Source organism: Eriocheir sinensis, unplaced genomic scaffold, assembly GCF_024679095.1.
Source record: "Eriocheir sinensis breed Jianghai 21 unplaced genomic scaffold, ASM2467909v1 Scaffold293, whole genome shotgun sequence".
NCBI lineage: Eukaryota > Metazoa > Arthropoda > Malacostraca > Decapoda > Varunidae > Eriocheir > Eriocheir sinensis.
The window spans coordinates 17,472-44,459 of NW_026111602.1; the positions used below are offsets into that span (position 1 = coordinate 17,472).

Sequence of the window (26,988 nt, forward strand, 5' to 3'; positions counted from 1 at the left end):
ACTTATGCTTGCGGTAAGGCGAGTAAAGGGGCCCGCAGGGGTCGAGAGTCCCGTGGGCCAGCTCGTCTGGGTGGTGCGGGCTGGCTAGAACACATGGTTACTTCTGGTGACTGGGCTCCCCGTGGTCCCGCTGGACGCACTGCGCAGGGGCTACCGCCCCCTGGCTCGGAAGGGCAACGCAGTGTGACTAAACAGTCACTGGTTTACCGCGAAAGCGGATGCGCCAGGAGATCTTTACCTCCCTGGTTTTCCTTCCCACCCACATCCAGGGTGGGAGGGCCCTGGCGTAGTTGCCCGGCACTGTGGCCTTGCGGGCTCACGCCGGGCGTATAGGGTAGCGCCCTGGGGTGCCTACCCGGGCGTTCGGGTTGTGGAGGGTTCTGAATATCTCCCTGTTGGCTCGCTGCTTCCGGGAAGACTCTTGCCCATCCTCTGAATTGACTCGAGTGGTAAAGTCCGTGGTGCTCGTAGCCGTCGAGGTTACCTTATGGTAGCTACGAAGCGATAAAGCCACGGACGCGCATCCGAAAACAGCACAGAGTGTCGGCCTTCCAGTTTTGTAAAACTGGACCCGTAAAAAGTTTTTTGCGGCAGTGCTGGGTCTGCGAAAAAGCCTACGTGGTTAACACGATGGTGCAGACTTGGGCGGTTAAGCTTTCGCAAATACCTGGGCCTTTCTGGGTTGGGTCCAGGCCCCGCTGCTGTGATTGGTCAGGCAGGGGAACATTAGCTGCTGCCTATGAAAACGGGGCTAGGCACCCCAGCAATGGGTTAGCGGCTTGAGGCTGTCGCGCCTAATTGCCGAACCCCAAGTAACAGACCCCCCGAGGTGCAGCAGGACTGCGTAAAGCCGGGAGGTGATTGCCGCGAGTGCTAGCCGTGACGACGTTGTTCGTTTCCTTTTCTCAGCGCCCGGAGACCTTTCAATCGCGCGCATTTCGCCACCCGGTGCAGACTGACTGCTTTAAGCCACGGGGCGTACCATATTATGAGTATGATTAGAAGCAAACATGCAGTACTCTGCCGCTGCCTTTATGGCAGGCCATGGTCGAAAAGCTCATACTCGATTCTCTGTGGTGCGGATGCCGGTGGGTATCGTGATTCCGGCCCCGCACCCGTGCGTGGAGCTGTTGAGACCCGTGCCCTTCTGACTAAACATCGGCTGTTCGGCGCGAGAAAGTCGTTCAGTTTGATACCTGATGCCCTCAGTACTCACCTGTCCGATGCGTCGTACCGCACTAAAGCCATGGCAAAATACCTTCCAAATGGAGATGTACGATTCCCTGTGTTAGGCGGGGCTCCACGCTCCCTGCCACCTACTGGCTCAGTCTTTTTGTGTATGGGACATTGGGTGGATAACAAGTGGCGCGTTTTAAAGGGGAGGTGGAGACCGCAGTAACTATAATTGTTGTGAGATTCTGATGGTGAACTAGGGGTCAAGGGACAGGGTCCAGCCTTATGAGACTAAATTGTGTCACTCGTAACACTTAGAGCTTACTTTAATTTCTTATAAACCAGCACAAACACACTGGATAAACTATCAGTTTAAACTAACATATAAACACGAAAATAAGTAGCACCGACACACCAAGAAAACATAGCAAGTGTTCCCACTAACATGGGGTAACATGTTACCTGCTCACTCGGTTTTAACAGCACGGAGCCTTGACTACAACTAGTGAGTATTTGCATTCCACCGTTGTTACCCCAGAGAATGACACACATACCATTTGTCCTTTTCCCTCTCTCCTCCTCCCGCACACTGCTGCACACAACATGCTGGCTTGGGTCCCGACGGCGGCCAGCCAGCCTACTATCAGACAGACTTGCTTCTACGCCTCTGTATGGGGCGATACCTCGTATAAAAGTCCTCATATATAATATTATAGTCAAAGTATATTGAACACTGAGAGCGGCTCTGCCCTCACCTGCATGGGGCGATACCTCGTACAAGAGTGAGCTCGCTCCCTCGGCCTAGGGCGAGGAGGACTGGCGCCACCATAAACACTTGCCTGCGCCCTGACGGGCTGGGGCCGACTACCATCCAAGCCCTTCAAGCAAGCCTACCAGCGCTAAAGGCGTAGACGTAAAAAAAAAAATATCTTCCCAAAAATGCTTTGGTGTGTTGTCACGGAGTGCCAAAAGTATTCGCAGGTTAGGCCTGCTTGAGACCTGAGATTTCCTTCATAGGCTTCCAATATCAATGCGTATAAAGTTACTGCTATTATAATTCCATTATATATATGTGCCGATATATATATATATATATATATATATATATATATATATATATATATATATATATATATATATATATATATATATATATATATATATATATATATATATATATATATATATATATATATATATATATATACTGCAGAGCGGGGCTATGTGGGACACTTTTTCATGTTTTGGGGGTTACTAGGGTCTGAAATGAAAATCTTGTAACATTTGAAATGCTTTGTTTCATATGAAAAGACGTACAAAACTATGTACTTTCATATACATCTATTGAAAATAATGATACTCTAAATGCTTTTTCCATAATTCAACATAATTAAAAACATTTTCTACCACAGGCATTGGGGCAATGTGGGACATGCTAAATTAGGGCATTTTTTTTTTTAATGTATGTGCCTATTGCGCCAGTAGGCTTGTTTGAGGGGCCTGGATGGTATTCGATCCCAGCCCGTCATGGCGCAGGCAAGTGTTTACAGTGGCGCCATCTTCTCTTGGCTCATGCTGCCCCCCGGAACTCGTTCTGGATTCTTGGACTGCTTCCTCTAGAGTCCGGGGTGGTGGGTGGTCTTCAGGACAGCATGTGGGTAGTTTTAAACCACTCGACGGTGACTGCAAATTCCGAGGTGGTAGCGTGAGGATTCGAACTCTTGTCGTCCATCACGCGGTGAATGTGGGCCCAGCACGGTACCACTTGAGCCACCGCCTACCCAATGTTGATCAATCTTAAAGTGGTAGAGACACCTGCATTAAAAATGTCATCACCTATACTGCTAATAAATTTGACCTGTGGTGCCCTTCTTGACTTTGAGTGTTTCTTTACAACGGATTTACTTAATCCCCAGTTAGTAGCAGAGAGGGTAGGGGTGTCCTGCCCGAGACAGTCGCTTGCCCCGGACGGTCCCTCCCCTACCTTCTCTGCTACTACCGGGGGATTAAGGAACTCCTTTGTAAGGAAACACTTAAAGTGAAAAAAAATGGTACCACAGGTCACATATACTAGCAGTATAGAGGATGACATTGTGGGATGCCAGATCAGTGGTAGTCCTGAGATATGCCTTTGCAGCAATGTGAAACGGTGAGTGCTTAAATAGGAAAGTTATTATTTTTTTTTATTAACCTTAGTTATGTGGAACACCCGCTGGGGCAATGTGGAACACCCTCTGGGGGTAATGCGGAGCGGCCATCTACACAACGCAAATGACCCTCATTCTAATTTTCCAGGGAAAGGTACCAAACAAAACAGATCCCAATCTGCCGCCGAGCGTTGTGGGTTGAGAGTAGTCTCAGAGATACACTGTTGCCAACACAGTGAAACAACTCTCTCTCTCTCTCTCTCTCTCTCTCTCTCTCTCTCTCTCTCTCTCTCTCTCTCTCTCTCTCTCTCTCTCTCTCTCTCTCTCTCTCTCTCTCAGAGAGAGAGAGAGAGTTGTTTCGCTGGAATGGCAACAGTGTAGCTCTGCGACTACTGGTAACCCACAACGCTCGGCTGCAGACTGGGATCCGTTTTGCTCGGTACCTATCGCTGGAAAATTAGAATGGGGTTCATTTGCATTGTGTAGATGGCCGTTCCACATTACCCCCAGAGGGTGTTCCACTTTGCCCCAGCGGGTGTTCCACATAGCCCCGGTTGATAAAAAAAAAATAATAAATTTCCTATTTAAGCACTCACCGTGTCACACTGCTGCAAGTACATAAACTGGCCTCACATTGGTATGTAGTTCAAAGCTGGATATTATAGAAATAAACTAAAGGATGTCATTAACCTTAGCAGTTTACTTTAAAAATAACTCCCTTAAAACATCAGAATTGGAAAAAAGTAAATAAATTTTAATGCATGTCACATTACCTATATTCTTTTCCACAATTGACATTAATGTTTAAGGATCCAATTGAACACTTATAAGGCATTCTAACCTGTCTTACCAACATATAGGACTATTTGGTCCGCATTACCCCCTAATGCCCCACATTGCCCCTGGCGTCCCACATAGCTCCGCTTTACGGTATATATATATATATATATATATATATATATATATATATATATATATATATATATATATATATATATATATATATATATATATATATATATATATATATTTTACATGGGGGAAAATACCATTACAATTGTAGTACATTTCGGGCCATTACATTGAGAGTGTGAGTGATATTTCAGGTGGCTATTTTACTAAGTAACGTATAGAAGTGGGTGGGCTGGGAAGACAGTGTGTTACTGACTGACTGTAACTGTTTGTGTGTGGGAAGTGTAAGTGATATATCAATTAAGGTGCCTGTTGTATGCAACGTTCATAGGTACAGAGACAAAATTAGCGTGTAAATAGCGACTGTTGGTTATATATAGTGTTAGGAAGAGAATAGATAAACAAAGGCGGAGAGTTTAGTACATAGAAACAAAATTAATGTTTAAATAGCGTCTGCTTGTCATCCTTTTTTTTTTTTTTTTTTACAGCTACAATAATGTAAAAAAGCCCGCTATTCGCTGCTCCTATAAAAGCTCAGTGGAGTGGCCGAAAGAAAGATAAATTTCGGAAGAAGAGTTTTTTTTTTTAACAGCAGAGGAAGCTGTTCTGGGGAAAAAAAGGGAAAAAAAGGATGAAAAAAAGCCCGCCAATCACTGCTCCTACAAGAGTCAAGAGGAATGGCCGAAAGATTGGTCAATTTATGTCCTGATACCCTCCTCTTGAAATAGAGATACAGGTAAATGAAGATTGTTCCAGAGTTTACAAGCGTGAGGGATGAGAGAGTGAAGATGCTGGTTAACTCGTGCATAAGGGATTTGGACAGTACGTATAGGGGTGAGCTTGAGTAGAAAGTCATGTGCCGCGGGGCCGCGGGAAGGGGGCGACGGAATTTAAGAGGTTGAAGACTATCAGTAGGAGGAGGAGAGCTGATGAGACGAAGAGCCTTACACTCCACTCTGTCCAGAAGAGCTGTGTGAGTGGAGCCCACCCCACACGTGAGATGCATACTCCATACGGAGACGATACCGAACGCCCAACATCGAGGAAGCTGATTTAGTGAGAGACGAGATGTGAAGTTTCCAGTTAAGATTTTGAGTTAAGGATAGACCGAGGATGTTTAGTGTTGAAGAAGGTGACATCTGAGTGTTGTCGAAGAATAGGAGATAGGTGTTTTGAAGATTGTGTCGAGTTGATAGGTGGAGAAATTGTTTTTTTAAGGCATTGAAGGACACCAGGTTCCTTTTACCCCACTCGGAAATGATATTAAGGTCTGAGGTTAAGCGTTGTGCAGCCTCCAGCCTTGAGTCATGTAATTCCTGTTGAGAGGGTCTTCTGTTGAAAGAAGCTGAATAATGCAGAGTGGAGTCATCAGCGTATGAATGGATAGGACAGTTTGCTATGGAAAGAAGATCATTGATGAGTAACAGGAAGAGAGTGGGTGATAAGACAGAGCTCTGTGGAACACCACTGTTAATAGGTTTAAGAGAAGAACAGTGACCGTCTACCACAGCTGAGATAGAACGGCCGGAAAGGAAACTGGAGATAAAGGAACAAAGAGAGGGATAGAATCCGATAGAGGGCAGTTTAGAAAGCAAAGACTTGTGCCAGACTCTATCGAAGGCTTTCGATATGTCTAGTGCAACTGAGAAAGTTTCACCGAAACGGCTAAGAGAGGATGACCAAGAATCAGTTAAGAGAGCAAGAAGATCGCCAGTAGAACGCCCCTTGCGGAACCCAAACTGGCGATTAGATAGAAGGTTAAAAGTGGAAACTGGCTTTTGAATCTTCCGGTTAAGGATTGATTCAAAAACTTTAGATAGACAGGAAAGTAAAGCTATAGGGCGGTAGTTTGAGGGATTAGAGCGGTTACCCTTCTTAGCCACAGGCTGAATGAAGGCGTACTCCCAGCAGGAAGGAAAGGTAGATGTTGACAGGCAGAGACGAAAGAGTTTGACCAGGCAGGGTGTCAGCACGGAAGCACAGTTTTTAAGGACAATAGGAGGCACTCCATCAGGTCCATCAGCCTTCTGAGAGCTGTGAACATAAATGTTTTTATTGCTAATATTTTATTGCCATTTTCATTGACACAATATTTGTCTTTATATTATGGGCATTGTCTTGTTCCTTCATATTATTGTCATTGTTTTTATTGCCAATATTTTACTGGCACTTTATCTTGCCATTATTTTATTCTCATCATAATACTGCTAGTATTTTATTGACACTTTATTGCCATTATATTACTCCCATTACTTCCTTATTACTTTATTTGCATCATTTTATTCCTATTATTTTACTGAAACAGGTGATAACACGATGCTAAAGGTTATAATTCCTTACCGACCAGGGGCAAGGTAAAGTAGGCTACCCTGAACGCTCCTTATTAGACTATATGTATTCAGTAGAAGATCCAGGAGGTTGTTCCTCGGGGCAAATAATCTTTACTTGAGGAGAACGAGCAGGAGGGAATGAGGGATGGCTGGCTGCAGGGCGTGGCTGGACGAACCTTCCTTTGGCACCTCTGAAAAGTGTGAAATCGTATGAAAGTTGAAATACCAGAAAATATATTGAAACTTGTTATTTGGGGTAAAGGTACAGGCCCCAGACGTCTTGGAATGTTATGTTGAAGCTAGGAAAGTAAATGGACACTATGTAGTGACTAGTATACTATAATTAAACCATTTATTTAATTATATTCACGTAACTTTCTCGAAAATAATTACAAAGTCGTTAACCAGTAGAGCTATGGATGTCCCCACTCACAGGATACTTGTTCTGCATCTTGTGAATTAACCTGCCTTTGTGTGTGTGTGTGTGTGTGTGTGTGTGTGTGTGTGTGTGTGTGTGTGTGTGTGTGTGTAATTCACCTCTTGGTCTGCAGGTCTCTCCAGACAGACAGCCGTTCCCCTACGGAAGAGCACAGAGCTAGTACCGATCTTTGAGTAGGACTGAGACCACTCACACACAACACACCTCGACAACGAGTCACAACTCCTTGCCTGACGTCGCGTACCTACTCACTGCTAAGTGAACAGGGGCTACGTGAAGGAAGATAAACCCAACTTATCTTCACCCGACCTTGGAATTGAGCCACGGACCTTCTGGTTGTGAGTCAGACGCTCTACCCTGTGTGTGTGTGTGTGTGTGTGTGTGTGTGTGTGTGTGTGTAGGGTGGAAATTCAGTATAATTTGAGGGATAACAACATTCCGGCGAGTTAGGAGAGATCTGAGGCTCCGAGACGTCCACAACAAGGAAGGAGTTAATTAGACCCTTCGTGTTTGATGATGACGATGATGATGTTGATAATGCGAAAATAGATCCCTTACTAAGGCCGGTGTCACACTGGGCGGTTTTGCCGCGCGGTATTACGCGGCAGCCGCCAACACCGCAGCACGCTGCGGCAGAATCGCCCTGCCGCGCTGCCGTTGCCCGCCGCGATTGAGGACAACACACAATTCAATGCACGTGGTCACACAAGGTGGTTCTGCCGCGCGGTCGACCACCATGCTTGATGTTGATTTGATAGTTCATTTAGTGTAATTGTCAATCTTTCCCCGGCAGATATTGCCCTCCAATACTGTGTGTTTTGTTTGGAGATGTGAGGCCTTAGAACTTCCAGCAATTTATCAAATGACCTTGGTCATTCGGCAATTAGAAACATAAGAACGTCGGAGTCTGCAAGAGGCCGATAGGCCTGTACAAGGCAGCTCCTTTGAACCTAAGCTCCAGTGAATCTAACCCCACCTGATATCACTGTCCAAGAATTTATCTAATCTATTTTTTTTAATGCGACAGTTGTATTGCCACTCACCACATGACTGCTTAGCCGGTTCCTCTCATCTACCAATATTAGTAAACCAATTTTTGTCTATGTCCTTGTTGAATCTGAATCTATCCAGTTAAAACCCATTACTACGTGTCCTACCTGGTTCTCTTACCAACATAACCTTATTAATATCCCCCTTATTAAAGCCCTTCATCCATTTATAAAACTCGATCACGCACCCTTCGCCTTCTTGAGAATGCATGTTTAACTGTTTCAGTTTTTCCTTGTATGGCAAGTTTCGTAGCCCTTGAATCATCATAGTCATCCTTCTCTGCATCGATTCTAACATTTTGATATCCATTCTATAGTAAGGTGACCATAACTGAACAGCATAATAAAGATGAGGTCTAACTAATGCTACATATAGTTTGAGGAAGACTTCAGCGCTTCTATTGATTACGCTCCTTGAAATAAAACCCAGTACCCTGTTTGCTCGATTTCTAGCTTGAATGCATTGTGCCCTTGGACCAAGAGCAGAGCTCACTAACACCCCCTATTCTCATAAAACTTCTCAAACTTTTCTCTTGTTTTCCTCCAAGCATGAAATGGGTGAACCCAATTTCTCAGACATGTGGACTCTTAAGTAATCCCTCTGCCTCAAGGACACAAACAACCTTGAAGTTGGCGCTGCCGCTGGCAAAACCGCCCAGTGTGACATGAAGCTGGTCAATGTCATTATAAGGAATGTCAGGACACGAGATTCGGTGGAGGGAGTATGAGGGAGGGATGGGAGGTATAGCTGTGACGTATAATGGGGTAGCGATGACAGAAAACGGATGAAGTAATGCTTGATCAGAGACTACAGTAAAATGTCAACTTTTAACGTTTATTTAGTTCTTACATTAAATTTTTGTTACCACACGCAATGTAATGTTATAGTTTTTTTTATTGTGAAGACTTGGTAATAGGTTAATTTTCATGACGATCAAGAATCGATCAATTTAACAATTCGTTTATAAAAAGTTAGAGTGGAAAACTGGTTTAACGATAGACATATGGTTTCCTTGCTCTTCATATGTGTTTCATAATTCAGTAAACATGAGGATAAGGTAGGACATCTACTACTACAACATTTATAGTTATAAAACTCTTTGGGCCCACTCATTTACTACAACCATAGGCGGCGGGGGAGGGTGGCTTTTAGGGCTTCAGCCCCAAATCTTTCACCAAAAGACCCAGATCTTTCTTTAAGGTTTTAAGGTGTTAAGATATTTTTTTTTTACTTAATTCATTATACAGTAAATTGATTCTAGTGTAGGACGTATCATAAATTATTTTTGTCATTATACCAAAGCCCCTTATGTCTCCAAAAGAAGAAGAATCTATGGGGATGTTTTTATTTTTTTTCCCAGGGGAGCATACGCCCGGACCCCTCCCCATTGCCAGACAGGGTTTAAGTCCCCGATGTCTACAATGTCTGGCATCGATCCTGATTACAGCAGAGGATACTATCTGATGTTACACCAGACAGCCTATATTAGTGACATCACTGCCATCGTAAATCTGAAATTTTGCTTATAATATATAGATATATATATATATATATATATATATATATATATATATATATATATATATATATATATATATATATATATATATATATATATATATATATATATATATATATATATATATATATAGAGCTAGCCTGGAGTCATGTAATTCCTGTTGAGAGGGTCTTCTGTTGAAAGAAGTTGAATAATGCAGAGTGGAGTCATCAGCATATGAGTAGATAGGACAGGTTGTTATGGAAAGAAGATCACTGATGAATAACAGGAAGAGAGTGGGTGATAGGACGGAGCCCTGTGGAACACCACTGTTAATAGGTTTAGGGGAAGAACAGTGACCGTCTACAACAGCAGAGATAGAACGGTCGGAAAGGAAACTGGAGATAAAGGAACAGAGAGAAAGATAGAATCCGAAAGAGGGCAGTTTAGAAAGCAAAGACTTATGCCGGACTCTATCGAAGGCTTTCGATATGTCTAGCGCAACAGAAAGTTTCACCGAAACGGCTAAAGAGGATGACCAAGAATTAGTTAAGAGAGCAAGAAGATCGCCAGTAGAACGCCTCTTGCGGAAGCCATACTGGCGATGAGATAGAAGGTTAGAAGTGGAAAGGTGCTTTTGAATCTTCCGGTTAAGGATTGATTCAAAAGCTTTAGATAGACAGGAAAGTAAAGCTATAAGGCGGTAGTTTGAACGATTGGAACGTTCACCCTTCTTAGGCAAAAGCTGTACGAAGCCGTACTTCCAAAAGGAAGGAGAGGTAGCTGTTGATAGGCAAAGACGAAAGAGTTTGACCAGGCAGGGTGTCAGCACGGAAGCATAGTTTTTAAGGACAATAGGAGGCACTCCATCATGTCAATAAGCCTTCTGAGAGTTGAGACCAGAGAGGGCATAAAAAACATCATTCCTAATAATCTAAATAACAGGCATAAAGGAGTCAGAGGGGGAGTGAGTAGGAGAAACATGCCCAGAATCGTTCAGAGTGGAGTTGTTACAGAAAGTCTGAGCGAAGAGTTCAGCCTTAGAGATAGATGAGACGGCAGTGCTGCTGTCTGGGTTAAGATGAGGCGGGAAAGAGGAAGAAGTGAAATTGGAGGAGATATTTTTGGCTAAGTGCCAGAACTCTCTGGAAGAAATAGCTAAAACAAGGTGTTGACATTTTCTATGGATAAAGGAGTTTTTTTGATAAGTCGAAGAATATATTTGGCACGATTCCGGGCGGAAATGTAATGATCATGGTTAGAGGGAGTTCGAGGGCCTTGGTACATTTTGTGAGCTGCCTCTCTATCTTTGACAGCACGAGAACAAGCGTGATTAAACCAAGGTTTTTTAGCATGGGGAGTAGAGAAAGTACGTGGAATGTATGCTTCCATTCCAGAGACAATCACCTCTGTGATGCGCTGAGCATACACAGAGGGGTCTCTATCCTGGAAGCAAATCGGAAATCGGAAAAGTACATCCTCAGGTCGTCCCACCGAGTTGAAGCAAAATGCCAGAAGCATTGCCTCTTTGGAGGGTCCAGAGGGTGTACAGGAGTGATAGGACAGGATACAGAAATAAGGTTGTGATCGGAGGAGCCCAACGGAGAGAACAGGTTGACAGAGTAAGCAGAAGGATTAGAGGTAAGGAAGAGGTCTAGAATGTTGGGCCTGTCTCCAAGACGATCGGGAATACGTGTAGGGTGCTGAACCAACTGCTCTAGATCGTTGAGGAGAGCAAAGTTGTAGGCTTGTTCACCAGGATGGTCAGTGTAAGAGGATGAAAGCCAAAGCTGGTGGTGAACATTGAAATCTCCCAAGATGGAGATTTCAGCGAAGGGAGAGTGGGTCAAGATGTGCTCCACTTTAGAGTTCAAATAGTCAAAGAGTTTTACATAGTTAGTAGAGTAAGGTGAAAGATAAACAGCACAGATGTATTTAGTAATAGAATGACAATGAAGTCTTAGCCAGATGGTGGAAAATTCAGAAGAGTCAAGGTCGTGGGCACGAGAGCAAGTGATGTCGTTGCGCACGTAGGCGCAACATCCAGCTTTGGATTGAAATTTAGGATAGAGATAGTAGGAGGGAACAGAGTAGAGGTTGTTGTCCGTAGCCTCAGAAACCTGTGTCTCGGTGAGGAGGAGTAGGTGAGGTTTAGAGGAGGAGAGATGGTGTTCCACAGAATGAAAATTAGAACGGAGGCCGCAAATGTTGCAGAAATTAATAAGGAGGAGGTTCGAGGAGTTATCAAGACACCTCTCAAGTCGGCAGCCAGAAGGGGAGTCCTCCCTGGGGGAATTTATGGTCCCCCCCCCAGGTGGGGACTCCGAGGTAGTGTTTTCGTTAGCCATTTTGAATTTTGAATTTTGGGAAAAGGTGTTTGTGTTTTGTGAATGTAGTGTGGTGTAGAAAGAGAGAGGAACTGTCTTTAGAGAGCATGCTGAACTGCTCTCTGGTGTTAATGAGACAAAAGGGAAACGGTTAGTGAGGACATGGGAAGGGTCTTTGTAGGGCTTCAGCACCCTCCTCGCTTCTCATATATCCTCACCGGAAGTAGCTCACGCCCGTTCGATAGGTGTCTTCCTACCTACTCCTACTAAATATATGGCTCTTCGTCTCATCAGCTCTCCTCCTCATACAGAGAGTCTTCTACCTCTTAATTACCGCCGCCATGCTGCCTCTCTTTCTCTCTTCTATCGATATTTCCACGCTGACTGCTCTTCTGAACTTGCTAACTGCATGCCTCCCCTCCTCCCGCGGCCCCGCTGCAAGCGACTTTCTACTCATGCTCATCCCTATACTATCCAAACCCTTTATGCAAGAGAAACCAGCATCTTCACTCTTTCATCCCTCACTCTGGTAAACTCTGGAACAATCTTCCTGCATCTGTATTTCATCCTGCCTACGACTTGAACTCTTTCAAGAGAAGGGTATTTGGACACCTCTCCTTCCGATATTGACCTCTCTTTCGGCCACCTCTGGATTATATTTAGGAGAGGTAAGTAGAGGGCATTTTTTATTATTGTTTCCTTTTTTTTGGGTGCCCTTGAACTGTTTCCTATGTTGTATATATATATATATATATATATATATATATATATATATATATATATATATATATATATATATATATATATATATATATATATATATATATATATATATATATATATATATATATATATATATATATATATTGATTAATGTTAAATTAAAGGTCTTGCTCTAGTGTAAGTTGCCAGATAGCTACATGATGTTCTCTTAAACTGCCGGTAAATAATAAGCATGAAATGAATAACTCAAGTCTAAGCTATCCACACATATATTGGCAAATACTGCTATAACTCACTGACAGCCTTTGCGTCATCATTGAGGTAGATATGTATTATGTAAACAGTCGCAGCGCTTCAACACGAGTTTTTAATACGAGTCTATCCTTAAAATACGTTTTCTTCGTTATTTACTTCTTCAAATCGTGTTGTCGGTAAACAAATTTGTAGAAGTAGAGAAAAAATATATTAATGAAATCATGAATGTTAAGCAATAGATTGCATGTAAAATAACTGACTTGAAAAACTCTTTGTGAATTATTAAGTCCTGAGTATATTTGGTCATTAAATGCTTAATATTTTTTTTTTTTTGCGGAAAATTTTAAACTCATGCCAAGGCTATCCACGCTTATGTTGTCGTATAGCGCCTCTCTGACAGGATAAGGATGCTTGGACGGGTGATTTCTGACATCAGTGCCCTAAATTACGTAAGATAAGGCCATGTCCACACTTGCATCACGTATGGTGGAGCGAAAGACTTTGTTTGGCCCATAAGAACCGTACTACATAGCGACAATCTCTCTCTCTCTCTCTCTCTCTCTCTCTCTCTCTCTCTCTCTCTCTCTCTCTCTCTCTCTCTCTCTCTCTCTCTCTCTCTCTCTCTCTCTCTCTCTCTCTCTCTCTCTCTCTCTCTCTCCATAGACTCTGGCTTTACAGCAATGCCTGGCAATGTTACCCGGAGACCTCATGACCTATTAATACTATTGTGCAGGACATCACATCGTATGGAGTATGCATCTCATGTGTGGGGAGGCTCCACTCACACAGCTCTTCTGGACAGAGTGGAGGCTAAGGCTCTTCGTCTCGTCAGCTCTCCTCATCATACTGATAAGTAGTAACAAATGTACGGAAGTGGGGGTTGGGGGGGTCAGCGGGGGGGTTACGGGAGTGGGAGTAATTTGCGGGGGGATTACGGAAGAGGGGGTATCTAGACCCCCACACACACACACATATCTCTTTACCTTCCCCCCTCTCGGACTAGCGTACGGAAGCGAGAGGGTGGGTACTTGAAGAGTTAAGATAAAATCGTGAGCTCGAGTGACCACAAGATTATAATCACAGAAAAAGGTTAAAGACATTAGGTTAATGACCAGGCTGGAATACGTCACGCGCACCTGTTCCCGGTGACCACAAGATTATAATCACAGAAAAAGGTTAAAGACATTAGGTTAATGATCAGGCTGGAATACGTCACGCGCACCTGTTCCCGGTGACTTATCTTTCTTCCCATACACACACACACACACACACACACACACGCTCACACTCACGCACACACACACACACTCACGCACACACACACACACACACACACACACACACACACACACACACACACACGCACACACACACACTCACACAAGTTAAGATCGAGATCTCGAGTGACCCCAAGATTACAATCACGGAAAAAGGTTAAAGACATTAGGTTAATGACCAGGCTGGAATGTGCCCCGCGCACCTGTTTCCGGCGTCTTATCTTTCCCTCCTTCCCACTGACGCGCATACACAAACACACACACACACACACACATACACACGCACACACACACACACACACACACACACACACACACACACGCTCACACATCTGGTCTTACGAGATAAAATCGCGGAAAAAATGGATCGATGACATCTCCATGTATCTGAGGCCACGCCTATTGAAGTCTTAATGATTCAAGTCATTACAATAAACCTCAGGTTATTAAGGACTGACCCGAGGAACACACATGCTTGCGCACACACGCACATGCATACACACACACACACACACACACACACACACACACACACACACACACACACACACACACACACACACACACACACACACACACACACACACACACACACACACACACACACACACATCTGTTCATACGAGATAAAATCACGGAAAAAATGTTTCGATGACATCTCCATGTATCTGAGGCCACGCCTTCTGGTCTTCGGAAGCCTTAATGATTCAAGTCATTACAATAAACCTCGGGTCATTAAGGACTGACCTGAGGAACACACACACACACACACACACACACACACACACACACACACACATGTACAAACGAACACACAATGTCGAGGGGTATTTATGGACGTCAAGCCAACAAGCACTTCACAGGCTCTCAAGGCGGTCTCGGGTCAAGAGGTCTCCTGTTCTTGTTTCCCGTAAACATGAGGACCCCTGTACACCCCTGTATCAAATGTTCATGGTGTAATAATTACTTCCCGTTGTCCGCACTCGCAGCTCATAGGGCGGCCTGCCTTCCAGAGGGCCTTGGGACTGGATCGAAAGATATATCTACTAGAAACAATGGTAAGTACTTAAATGTTTGCGTTACTTTATATGATTGTCATAAAAAAACAGTAGCAGATGTGGATGACGGGAGGGAGGTAGAGAGCTGGACAGCATGGTCAATATCGACTTTAGTCTTTCTATCTTTTTTCAGAAGAGACGTCGTCGACTAGCTCTGATCGATCAGATGTCGGTTTCTCTCAACCAGACCCCAGCGATATTGGAAGTTGTTCTCCACGGGCGGGTCTCAGCGACGAAGCCAGTCAAAACCAAAGGTAGGTCAAAACCTAATATCTTCTGAAATGCAATATTGTTAAAATGTGTTTTACAAGAGACACATTTTCCATATTGTATTTTAAGTGTCACAGTAAAATATGTGCGGGATAGAGGGTTCAAAAAATTTCATTTGTGTTTCGTATTCCTTAAGGACTATCTCCGAAGAAGGCGGGTCTGGTAGGCTCAGCCATTGGCCCTCCTCTTCAGCGATCGGTAGTGGACGAAAACGAAAACAAGCGAATACAGGAACAAACGGTAAGTTTCTACGTTTTTTATTGCGCACACGTCTGTTCTAAGGAAAAAAATTGTAATTTCACTATTTCTCTCTAATATTATTTTACCTTTCTTCAGACACCTGCAGGAAAAAGCAAGCCCGTCGTGAGGGATTCTCCCATCCAAACAGTTCTCCACAGCCAGGACCCAGCGGTTATAACCCGGGACGGCCGACAACAACACCCTCACCAACACCAGGTGAAATAAGCCAACATTTCAACGGGGCCTTAACAACGATCGACGTGCCCGTAAATCCATCAGACAACGGCGACATTGCATCATATTTCAACAACAACACTGGCCGTCTTCGCGAGGCAGTAGAGTCTGTATTCCAAGGCTGCCAGCAGGTTAGACCTCCTTCTTTTAAAGTGTACGTTGACATGCATCTGCGTTTAGTCAGAGAAGACCCCGACGGTGGAGTTCAATATAGAGATATGTATATGAGAAGTCATATGCAGGTAATTAGCTATGACGATATGGATTCATATGTACGTGAACTATCCGAATATTTTGTTAATCGGTTTGAACATGACATGTCGGACGAAGAGGGCAGTGGATTTACGTTAGATGAAATAGTTAGCGTAAAATTTTCCTTCTCTCTTATAATGCTGCACAATAGTATTGGAGAGTATGTGCCCTATCCTAAGGGTGTTCCAGGGAAAACACAAGTTCTCAACCCTTCGGGACCCACGGACTGTGTTTTCCAAGTTCTAACAGCTTATCGCTATCTAAAGTCAAGAAATGTAGTTCCATCGGGCAGGCAATGGGAGAATACTTGCTTGGCCTCTATTAATACAGGTAACATTCCAACCCCGGTATCCTGGGAAGACCTCGGTCGGCTTGAAAGATTAAACAACATAAGTATTCGCGTTTACTGTCTAGACAACGTTGAAGACAAAAAGGCGAACTAACTCTAGTCAGAAAGGGGCTCAAAGATCAAGAAGTTGTTCATTGTCTGTTGTTGGGGAACAGACACCTAGCTCTTATCCAAGACTTTGACGCATACATGAACCTGTTTACCTGCCAACGTCGCGGGAAAAAATGTTTTGCGATATCTGCCTGTGCGCCTGTGAGAACAAGGCAACGCTTGCTGAACATGTGCTAATTTGCCCAACGATGATCACAAGACTAAGATTCCCACCCGCGGGTTCTACTGTGAAATTTATTAATCATGCTAAGGCATATGAGCCATCTTATTTAGCATTCTATGACTTTGAGAGTATTCTCGTACAGCCTTCTTCGAATGTGTCTGGATGTGTAAAGAGACATCACTTTGCCATAGCGTATGCTTACATTATAGTGAATAGAAACGGAGAAACAGTACAAAGCGGATCCTATTGTGGAAGTAATGCTGTAAACCATTTTATTCATACAATGCAGTGTGCCTGGAAAAAGTTGAAATTTTCTAAAGGCTACAATAAAATCAACATGACCGATGAAGATACGACACGTCACAATGAGCAAACTCACTGTCTTCTCTGCAAACAGGGTTTTTTAAAAGGTAAAGGAGTAAAACATTATGACCATGAAAAATCAGGAAACAATTACATTGGAGCTTATTGTAATAGATGCAACCTCCAAATGAAAAATCACAAATTGCAGCTCACTCTCATTGCACATAATGCTAATTACGACATGTCGTTAATCCTGCGTGAATTAACGATACCTGACTTGAAAATCAAACTAAGACCAAAACGTTCAGTTCACAAATACCATGAAGTCATCATAAATGACTTGAGATTTATTGACTCGTATGCCTTTATGTCTGGTTCGCTCGCGGCTTTAGCGAACCAATTCATCAGTAATGGGAACGAACCCATATGCACACAACAGATGTTGAAAGATGTGCCAGCACCTGCGTTGCCATTATTGATCAAGGGAAAGCAGGTGTTTTGTTATGACTATATGGATTCGATGGAACGACTTTCTGAGACACGTCTTCCATCCCGCGAAGATTTTTTCAATTCGCTTCAAGAAGCAGAACTTTCCGAAAGTGATTATAAACATGCTCAGAATGTTTGGAAAGTAGCTGGGTGTCAGAGCCTGAAGGACTATTTGTTGCTTTATGTAAAAGTGGATGTTGATCTTCTATGTGATGTCTTCCTAGAGTGGAGAGGTATTTTGAAAACCCAGTGGAGATTGGATATTGTAAATTATGTTAGCCTGCCAGGATTTGCCTATGACTCCTTTCTGCTAAAAACACAGCAGGAATTAGAGGTGCTTAGTAGTCCAGACATATATCATTGCATTCAAACAAATGTGCGTGGGGGCTACACAAGTGTTGTGCGTCGTTTTGTACGCGCCAATAACATCTACACGAACCCTCAGTTAAATCCAAAACATGATAGAAGCACTTTCCTTTCATATCTTGACTTCAACAGTCTTTATCCCACTGTAATGCAAGAGAAGTTGCCATGTGGGGATATGAGAAAACTAGATGAGACAGAAATGCAGTCGTTTTTGAGCGGGGGCTTGGTCAATCAAGCAACCGATGGCGATTTTGGATATCTCATTCTGTGCGATACTGAGGCTGTCTCACGTGAAGTCGTTGAGAAAACGGATGACCTCCACTGATCATCAGAAGACACAATATCACCAACAGAGATATATCGTCAGTCACACGCGAATGGTATGAAGAAGAAAACCGTCCAGCACCGTGTAAGAACATAAAACTGATTGGAACACATGCTGCTCAGGAGAAAATGCTATTTGCTCTGCCCCTCCTTAAACTACTTATTCGACTAGGCCTGGTTGTTAAAAAAGTGCATGCTATTTATACGTTTAAGCAAAGCACTTTCTTGCGGACTTCATTCAGGATAACATATAATCCAGCAAAAGTGCTACTTGCCCTATCAAGAAAAATGCAATCAAGTGTATTTCAAACAGCATTATTGTTCGATACCTGATGACCGTGGCCAAATATAGTGAAGACATAGATATTGTCACCAACCGCGAAAAGTTTTGAAGCTGGCCCGAAGTCCTTACTTTAAACGCGTTGTACCTCTCAATGATGGTCATGTAGTTGTAACTCGCCATAGGAAATATTCACGGGTGAATCATCCAAACTACATTGGCTACTACATCCTAGAGCTGTCCAAGCTGCGACTATATGATTTATATTACAATGTGTTGAAGGCTCATTACGGGGATCGGGCGAAACTAGTGTATTGCGACACTGATTCCTTAATAACAGAAATTGAAACTCCTGATCTATTAACAGAGTACTCGCAGGAACCCTTCAAAAGCTATATAGACACAAGTAACTTTAGCCCCTCACATTCCTTGTACAGCACAGACAACAAAGGAAAGCTTGGATTTCTCAAGTCATGAAGTGGGGGAAAGAACCATCTCAGAATTTGTAGGTGTAAAACCAAAATGCTACTCCATCCTCTTGGCAGACGGTGACCGGTTGAGTTCAGCTAAGGGCGTTCCAAAGTTCATAAAGAAGAAAATTGCTCATCAGCGATACAAACATTTACCTTTGACTATCAGGGATTCACAGTGCGCAATGGACGAATGAGTACAGTAAAATATCCCAAGAGAGGGATATCTGTAGTTGAGGACAAAAGGTACTACATTAGCACCTTGGAGTCACGATCTTACGGTCATCCCGATAATTCTATAGGGATAGAGGAGGAAGAGCAGGAGGAGGAGGTAGCCCAGATCATGACACTGTCAAACGAAGAAAATTTGGAGGAAGGCGATGAAAGAGGCATAACAGAAGCGAGACTAGCCGAGGTAATGGGTGGGCAAGAGATCGGTGAAATGGGAGAACTAGAGGAAGAAGCCTATGAATTGTGGGGAGAACGGGATGTGCTGGTCGAGCAATATTTTCCCTTGATAAAACGGGTAGAGGCGGATGATGACATGTTAATGCAAGCCGCGGAACAGGAAGAAATAAATCAAATGCTCTCATCATCCCCCCTTGAATATATGCTAGTAGATACAGACTTTTCAGAATAAATTGTAGTTGTTTATAAGATAGGGACTGGTGTGAATGTTGTATATACTGTTTATAGTGTAAGAATTTGCCTGCTATTTTTATGTTATATATAAAATATATGTAAATATATTCTGTATATAGGACTAATGTTGGAGCCTTTGATATTATAAAATTGCACATGATGAATCTAGAATCATAATTTGACCAAATTCCAATAAACATTGAGTTTGTTTGATTTGTTTATATGACCTTTATAAAAAAAAAAAAAAAAAAAAACGGATGAAAAAAACACAATAATTGTCTTAAAATTTATTCGATTTGTGGAAACATGAATAAAACGCTTTTATGTTTCGATCCGGCTCATGCATAAAAGACTGCCCGCCAAATCAGGCGGGCGGCGGCGGCGGCGGCGGTAGCGAGAGGTGCGGCGACAGGATGCGACAGGATTGCTCGGGGCCCGGGACGGGGCGGGGCGGGGGCAGCACGGGGTAGTGGCGGTGACGAGTGAGGACCTGTGAGTGGAGCCAGACCTCTGATTTAAGCATGGTATACAACCACCCCACCCCCCGATAAAGGAACTAGAAAATTATTTATGCTTCATGGAATGTAATACAATTCAATATGAAAAAATCAATAAGTCAATACTTACTTTTTATGAACACGTGTTAAATGTTTGATGACATACGGGCATTATAAACTTGCTGTAAGCGAATCGCATCACGTGTTCATCATTCCTCGAATATTCGGTCTTGGAAAACTCCATACATATTTTTTCAAGAGTTTCTCTTACACCCAAGTGCGAAACATTGTAGGCAAAGTACATGGCATAAGCCCCGCACACATCGCTTCGCGTGCTTTGAAGTCGAAATGCATTTTTGAGCCCGGGGTAATCAATATATTTGAAATGATCAGAGTATAATTTTGGATCGAGAGCATAACTATCTAGGAACACTGCCATGCCCGGTTCATAGTAGAGACAAATCCAGTGTCCCATTCATCTTTTAGAATAACTTGGTAGCGTATTGACGATGCACACTATAGGTTTTCTATATCGAGGTATAGAGTTTACCTCGTCTGCCAATAACACGCCTAAAAACAAGGCTTGCTTTCCTATGTGCCCCCTCAATCCTCTTTCAATCTCCATGTTGTTCATCGCACAGCCGCTTCAAGCGCGCACATCACACTGCCGCCGTCTTTCAGAGTTAACTGTTATTATACCCACTGTTTCGCCAAACAGTATCAACAGACAGTTCTCGTTTTCTCCCTTGCTTAGATTCAAGCTAAGTCTAAGCCCCCCCTTCATTTCAACGGGCAAATTATCATTCAAGTTTTCAGCACGCAAATCAAATGTGCAAATCATTGCCCCTTGCCGAAAATATCCTTTCCGATTAAATGGTCTTTGTGAAAACCAAGTGCATCCAAAGTACGATGGTAGAGCTCAGCATAGTCATGAGGGAATTTACTAGGAATATTATACATGGTTCTACCATTAACACTTAAGCTTATTTGACTTATATCGCCATGGCTCAAATACAATGGATTTAGCGTATAGTCGCCAGAATGAGCTTCCATGCTCGTTATAATAAGCGAGAGTTTTTCCGGAATAACATCACCCACGGTTGATCATACGTTCCTGAGGTTTGGTCTTTGGCTAGCACATAGGTTTTCAAGAGGGTTTTGGTAAATGTCGATTTCAAAAGATTCCTGTGGCGAGAGACGCGTTCAAAGCATGAAGTGCATTAGGATAAGGAAACAGTCGCGTATAAAGCAACTTGGCTGAATCTATATGCAGACGAATGTTATCGCCAGTTGGAGAATTTAGCAGCCATGCATTACTAGATAGTTCCATTCTGAGTCTAATCGAAATACCATCGAGCAAGTAACTGTCTAAAGAACTTATATCCAGAAGAAGCGGGGTACAGAGTTGTATACCGTGAGTCTTAACCCGCTTCATAATGGTCTTGTGTTGCGCGCTGGCATTGTCAAAGTATTCTGCTGTTACTTTGGAAATAAAACCGTTCTCTGGGATGGTAATATTAGCATTGGCTCCAATTGTATTCAATTTGTTGGGCGACAAAGTATTCAGCATTTTAACGTATGACGTACCCATAAAGTACATTATTGTCAACAGCTACATCTCCCAAAAACATTGCACTGATTTGAATAGGCTGTGCGCGGTATTATTTGCAAATTCAACGTGTTGAGCGTCTTCGAGAGGAGTAGTATTGTCTGGCTTAGTTAAGCGTAAAGAGGTGTGCAGCACCAATTTCCCCAAATCAATAAAACTGCCAAGTGTTCCAGGAATGAGAAATTCTATATATCTATCGGATAATTTCATATTGAATCCGAGGTTAGTAGGTAAAACATCAGCATCATAACGGGAGGCAATCGTTGTTTCCAATAATCTCATTTTGTTAGGGCGGGAAACAATTCACTGACACCGGCGGCATATTGCCCCAGGGGAGAACGCGGGTTCCCGACACCAACCGCGCTGGTGATGCTCGCCATACTGCTCTTAGTTCAACAATGATTACAACTCGGTAAAGATGTCCTTTTTTAACACCTTTTCCTCCCGACTCGCTTGACTTTCTTTTCCCGCTTCCTCTAGTCAATTTCATTGCAGCTTGCTTTAAGGAATTAATTCCATGCTTTTTTATAGAGCTTCTCAAGTTGCTTCCCTGTGAAATATCATCTAGAACGTTGTTTCCAAATGTTCGAGCTGAAGGCACAATGACATTTTTCACTAGGAAAGGGAAAGCTCTTTTAGCGAGTCCAGCTAAAACCGAGAATAAACCCCCGCCTCTGTGATAGCTTGGTTCATAAGAAAGTGTGACTATATCATCAATACCACTCCCTCGGGATGATATCTGTTTGCCATTCGAAAACAGGGTATGATATTCTGCTACGGAAGGAGGGATGAATGTAACCCGCATGGTGGCGGCGAGGAGACTGTCTTTTCAAATGGACAACATTCCTATTAATACAGCAAAATGTACTCAAAGATTCAACGCGATCGGATATGAAGTAAACATGTAACAGGGTATCCTTCTTCGAAATGCATAGGACGACCTTTTTGATCTGTGAGTTTAATAGAAATCGAATCAATTACTTTGGATTTAAGGGACTTATATATAGTTGGATGCACGCCTTTTGTTAGACCTCCGGAGAGCGAAAAGGCATCAAGAATATTTACATTTTTCCCTGCATACCTAGAGGGATTGACAAGGTCAGTGTAAATGAGAACACACTGTACGTCACCATTTCTCAACAGAGGGGCATGACCATGTAGCGGAACAAGAACGGTTTTTTTGTTCTTCATGTGTACCCAAGGAAGAAAACACAGCATAACCTAAGTTGGGGACAAAACCGAGAACCTGGGCCAGTCGCGCATCAAAGGAAACCTTAATAAATACAACTTGTGGATGATAACCATTGTAGCAGAACAAAGTTAAATGATCATTTGTGGAGCTAAATGCAAGAACCTCTCTAGAATACGCTAGTAAATGGTAGTTGTATCCATCGACCATCTCCTTTATCAATGTCGTTATTATACCGTTAACACACATCAGCAAATACCCAGTGTCATTATACAAGATATTAGCATTAATAGCCTTTGACAGTGTGCGTCTTTCAATAGCTTCTGAATCTGGCGTTGGTCTTACACCACATTTAAGGTGTATACTACACTCTGGTTCACCCGGTTTAACAATGTAATACCGACGGGGAAGCAACACGTTCAGTAGACCGACTTCATATTCCACGTCCTTGTCTAATGTTAGAGTTTGTATATTATTAGTAAAGCTAGTGCTGGAATTGGGGTAAATTTCCCCATCCGCAATGCTGGTAACATATATATGATGTGACTCCATTTAGAGCAAGCAAGACACTAGCAAAAATATAATCATTTCATTATATAGAGGTAGACATGACGAGATGCCAATTACATATTGAAGGTAAATCATACTAAACATCATTACATTGTTATTTATTGACATATTTTACATTTAGTGATGTACATAATTATTGGGAAATTGTCTGGAGCTATAGTTATTCAGGATCCACGTCGACTACAGCACCGTCCGTTTTCTTTCCATTCGTCAGCCACAGCATCGTCCTCTGTATCCACCAGTTTCCTCTTCCTGTTTCGCTCGGGAGACACAGATAGAGTTAATTTTGTTTCAGGCTCATCGCAGGTCCACCATCTGTCCAGGATGACGCACGATATATTATGCAGTTGGAGTTCAGCCGCAGCCTCTTGGAGATGCGGTTGGTAGTCAGCTTTCCACAACACGTAAAGAATTCCAGCGCTTGCAATATTGTAGGGGAAGACGACACTTGTAATGTTGCTTTTAATCACCCATTCTACCAGTTTTGTGATGGACTCTTTAAACCAGCGGAGGCGGTTATCATAACTGTCTTCCTTTACCCCACGAATGAAATTTTGATCTCTTGACGTCTGAAGATATCCTTGGTTTATAGGGTTATTTTCCAGTTCGCGGCCAGGAGCATACTGGGTTAGGATACACGCCACATAAGGGAGATTTTCACTCGGAGGATAGCGAATATGCAGACTACCGGGAATACCACGATCTTCCCAGCGACACCTGTTCAGTTGATAGATCGGGCTTCTTTCGCGGTAGAGATTACTGTGCGGGTATAATCCATGTAGGCGTCCAGTAAACCCCCTCTTTTCGTAGCAGGAACTGCAGTTGAGAGAAGAAACGATGATGATCTTGTTGTTGCGGTAGATGTCATCGCCAGGAGAACCGTCTTTGTAGTTGAACACGTAGGCGTCCGACATGGTGTCCTCTGGTATACTGGTGAGTGATGAATAGTACCGCTTCAGCTGATGGCGAGGGACGAGTAGCGAACCATCGTCCCATCTGCTCTCTCTTATAAGCCCGCTCGGGGCACCACCGTGTCCGAGCGTGTTCGTCCTCGCCTCCGGCATTTCTCTCTCCATGACGTCGCCGCCCCCTCTGTATAAGTCGCGCGTCCAACGCGGTTCAGTATCTACAACGTCCATGATTCTGTTTCTTTCTTGAATCACAATGTAGGACTGCACTAGCACATTGGAAAAGCGGATTTAATATGGGTCCCATCTGTAAGTTGCCAACGATGGTTGTTTGGTGAAACCAGATACCTGAATCTTTTGCCGCACGCGCGTATTTTTTATTTCGCTAGGTAATACACCCGTGGCGTCAATGATGTGTTTTATATCAGCAATGTCAGCAATCGTTGGTTTTTGACTTGCATTAGAGAGTAAATTCAACATGTACAGGATATTGGAGGATCGAACAGAAGACAATAGGTTGCCTCGGCTATCCCATTTTACGATGGGATTGTCTTTTATTCGTTCTAGCATCATATTGACGTATGGCACGTCGATACTTTTAACATACAGAGGTATTAAATTACTAATTTCAGGATTGGAGGATATCTTGTTCTCCCTAATCCCTGTGACTCTAAGTTCCACGGGTGGTAGTTTTGTGGTTTTGTATACACCAGATCGCGATATTTTCTTTTTTTTGTAACTTTTCTTTCTTACAGAGCGAGACGACGGGTTCAATCTTGTAGGAGTGCTTGGTCTTGCACCATGGGACGACACGACAGGACCGCTGCTGCTTGCTGGCACATGTTCAGAGACCGGTATATGATCGGGATGGGTCGACTGCGGGTTGAAACACGATTGGCCGTTGACCCCCGGACTCGTGGAGTTGGCGCATTTAGGCTTAATACCCGTTAAAACACGCTCAGCGGTAGACTCAGGAACAAGATAATACGTGCGCATTATCCAAATAATTTTCCGATCAAGGAAGCGGCAATAGGTAATATAGCAGCTAATATATTACCGCCCCGTCTCGATGTCAATATAAGTCTTTTCTTATGGAGAGGAGTTTTCTTTCTAGCTATGGCACGTATGTCTTCCCGATAGTTACGTAATTTCTTGATAACTTTGCTATTGAGGGTGAGGTGCTTCTTTAACAAATTGGAAAATATTTCAGATATACAGTTCAATTGTTCTCGAGCTGCTTGCTTAATAGCACGGTTTCTATCTTTTACTTTTAATTTCTTCAAAAGTAAGACAAAGTTTTTGTGTGCACTGAGGAGTGATGTCTTTTTACGCATTTTCTACAATATCATTAGCGTCAATCCAGCTGTTGAATGAAGCAGGGTATCCCAACCACGATACAAAATACTGCTTTTTTCCTTTATTTTTTCGTGAACGCAGTATTTTAATATCGTATGTCTCAGGCAGAGCGCTTAAGACGAGCTCTGGCGCGTAGAATATCCCCTGTATTGGTTCTCCAGACAAATCTTCTAAGAGATAAGTTCTTGGGCGATTCTTATGTTTAATTGATTTTATGCGAAAGAGCTCGTGAGTATTTTGCTGCGTGTATCCTTTATGGAATACAGAGGAACGAGCACTTCCAACAAGGCGAACTATTTCCCCAACTGCCAGTCGAGAACTGATGGAAGACGCTGGTTGCTTCGGGTTTTATACATTGCGTGGAATTGCCGTTTGATTGCAGATGGGTTTTTTAAGTTATGAATATCAATGGGAGTTTGTTTGTTCTTCAGTCCAGAATGGGGCGAGCGGTTGTAGACACTGACCATGTTTTGCAGCTGATCAATATATCTTGAAGAATTTTGAGACGTGATGAACTTGTAGATGCGTGCTTTAAGTGTACGAATGGCCCGCTCTGCCAAGGCTGCTTTGATCTCACTTGAGTACACACTGTACAGCTTAATGCCCCGGGAACATAAATAGTTTCTTACTTTTCGATTCCAGAATTCTGTGCCCAAGTCGGTGTTTAATCTTCGTAAGCCTTCAGAATCTTTATTTTCCACCACTTGTTTAAAGGCCACGAGCATAGTATTTGCGTCTTTATTCCGACACGGGACAACTTGCATATACCTAGAAAACACGTCTATGCATACTAACAAGTAGCCTATATTATTATTTTCCTTTCTTATATGTCTCACGTCTGCTAAATCGGCAGCCATGATTACTTTGGGTTTTGAGGCTATTATCTTTTGCCGGGGAAATTTTTTAGTCGGTAGCTTATGCAATGTATACGTTTTATTGCTTCTCAAAAAGTTGAATACGTCATCACGTGTTATTGCCGGATTTATACTTTTTGCTTTCTCCCATAATTTCGCCTGAGAGCTTAAACCATAGGGTTCGTTATGTTGGGAGTATAGAGCGTGTAAGAGTTCCTTCTTCCTGGAGTTCACCATTGGAATACGCGTTCACCTGGGGGTTCTCCAACAATGTTTGAGCGAAACTGTAGGGACTCAGGAGTATTTATACTCAAATCAACAAG

The 26,988-nt window shown here is 43.0% G+C and overlaps 1 protein-coding gene across 1 annotated transcript in view; it reads right to left on the minus strand.

Annotated features, from left to right (window-relative positions):
• Positions 1–6,624: 6,624 nt before the first annotated feature.
• The window catches only part of LOC126991503 (uncharacterized), a 34,265-nt gene continuing 13,901 nt past the window's right edge, over positions 6,625–26,988 (minus strand). Inside the window, exon 7 of the mRNA XM_050850257.1 lies at positions 6,625–6,753. The gene's annotated coding sequence lies outside the window, so the exon portion shown is untranslated. The remainder of the gene's footprint in view (positions 6,754–26,988) is intronic.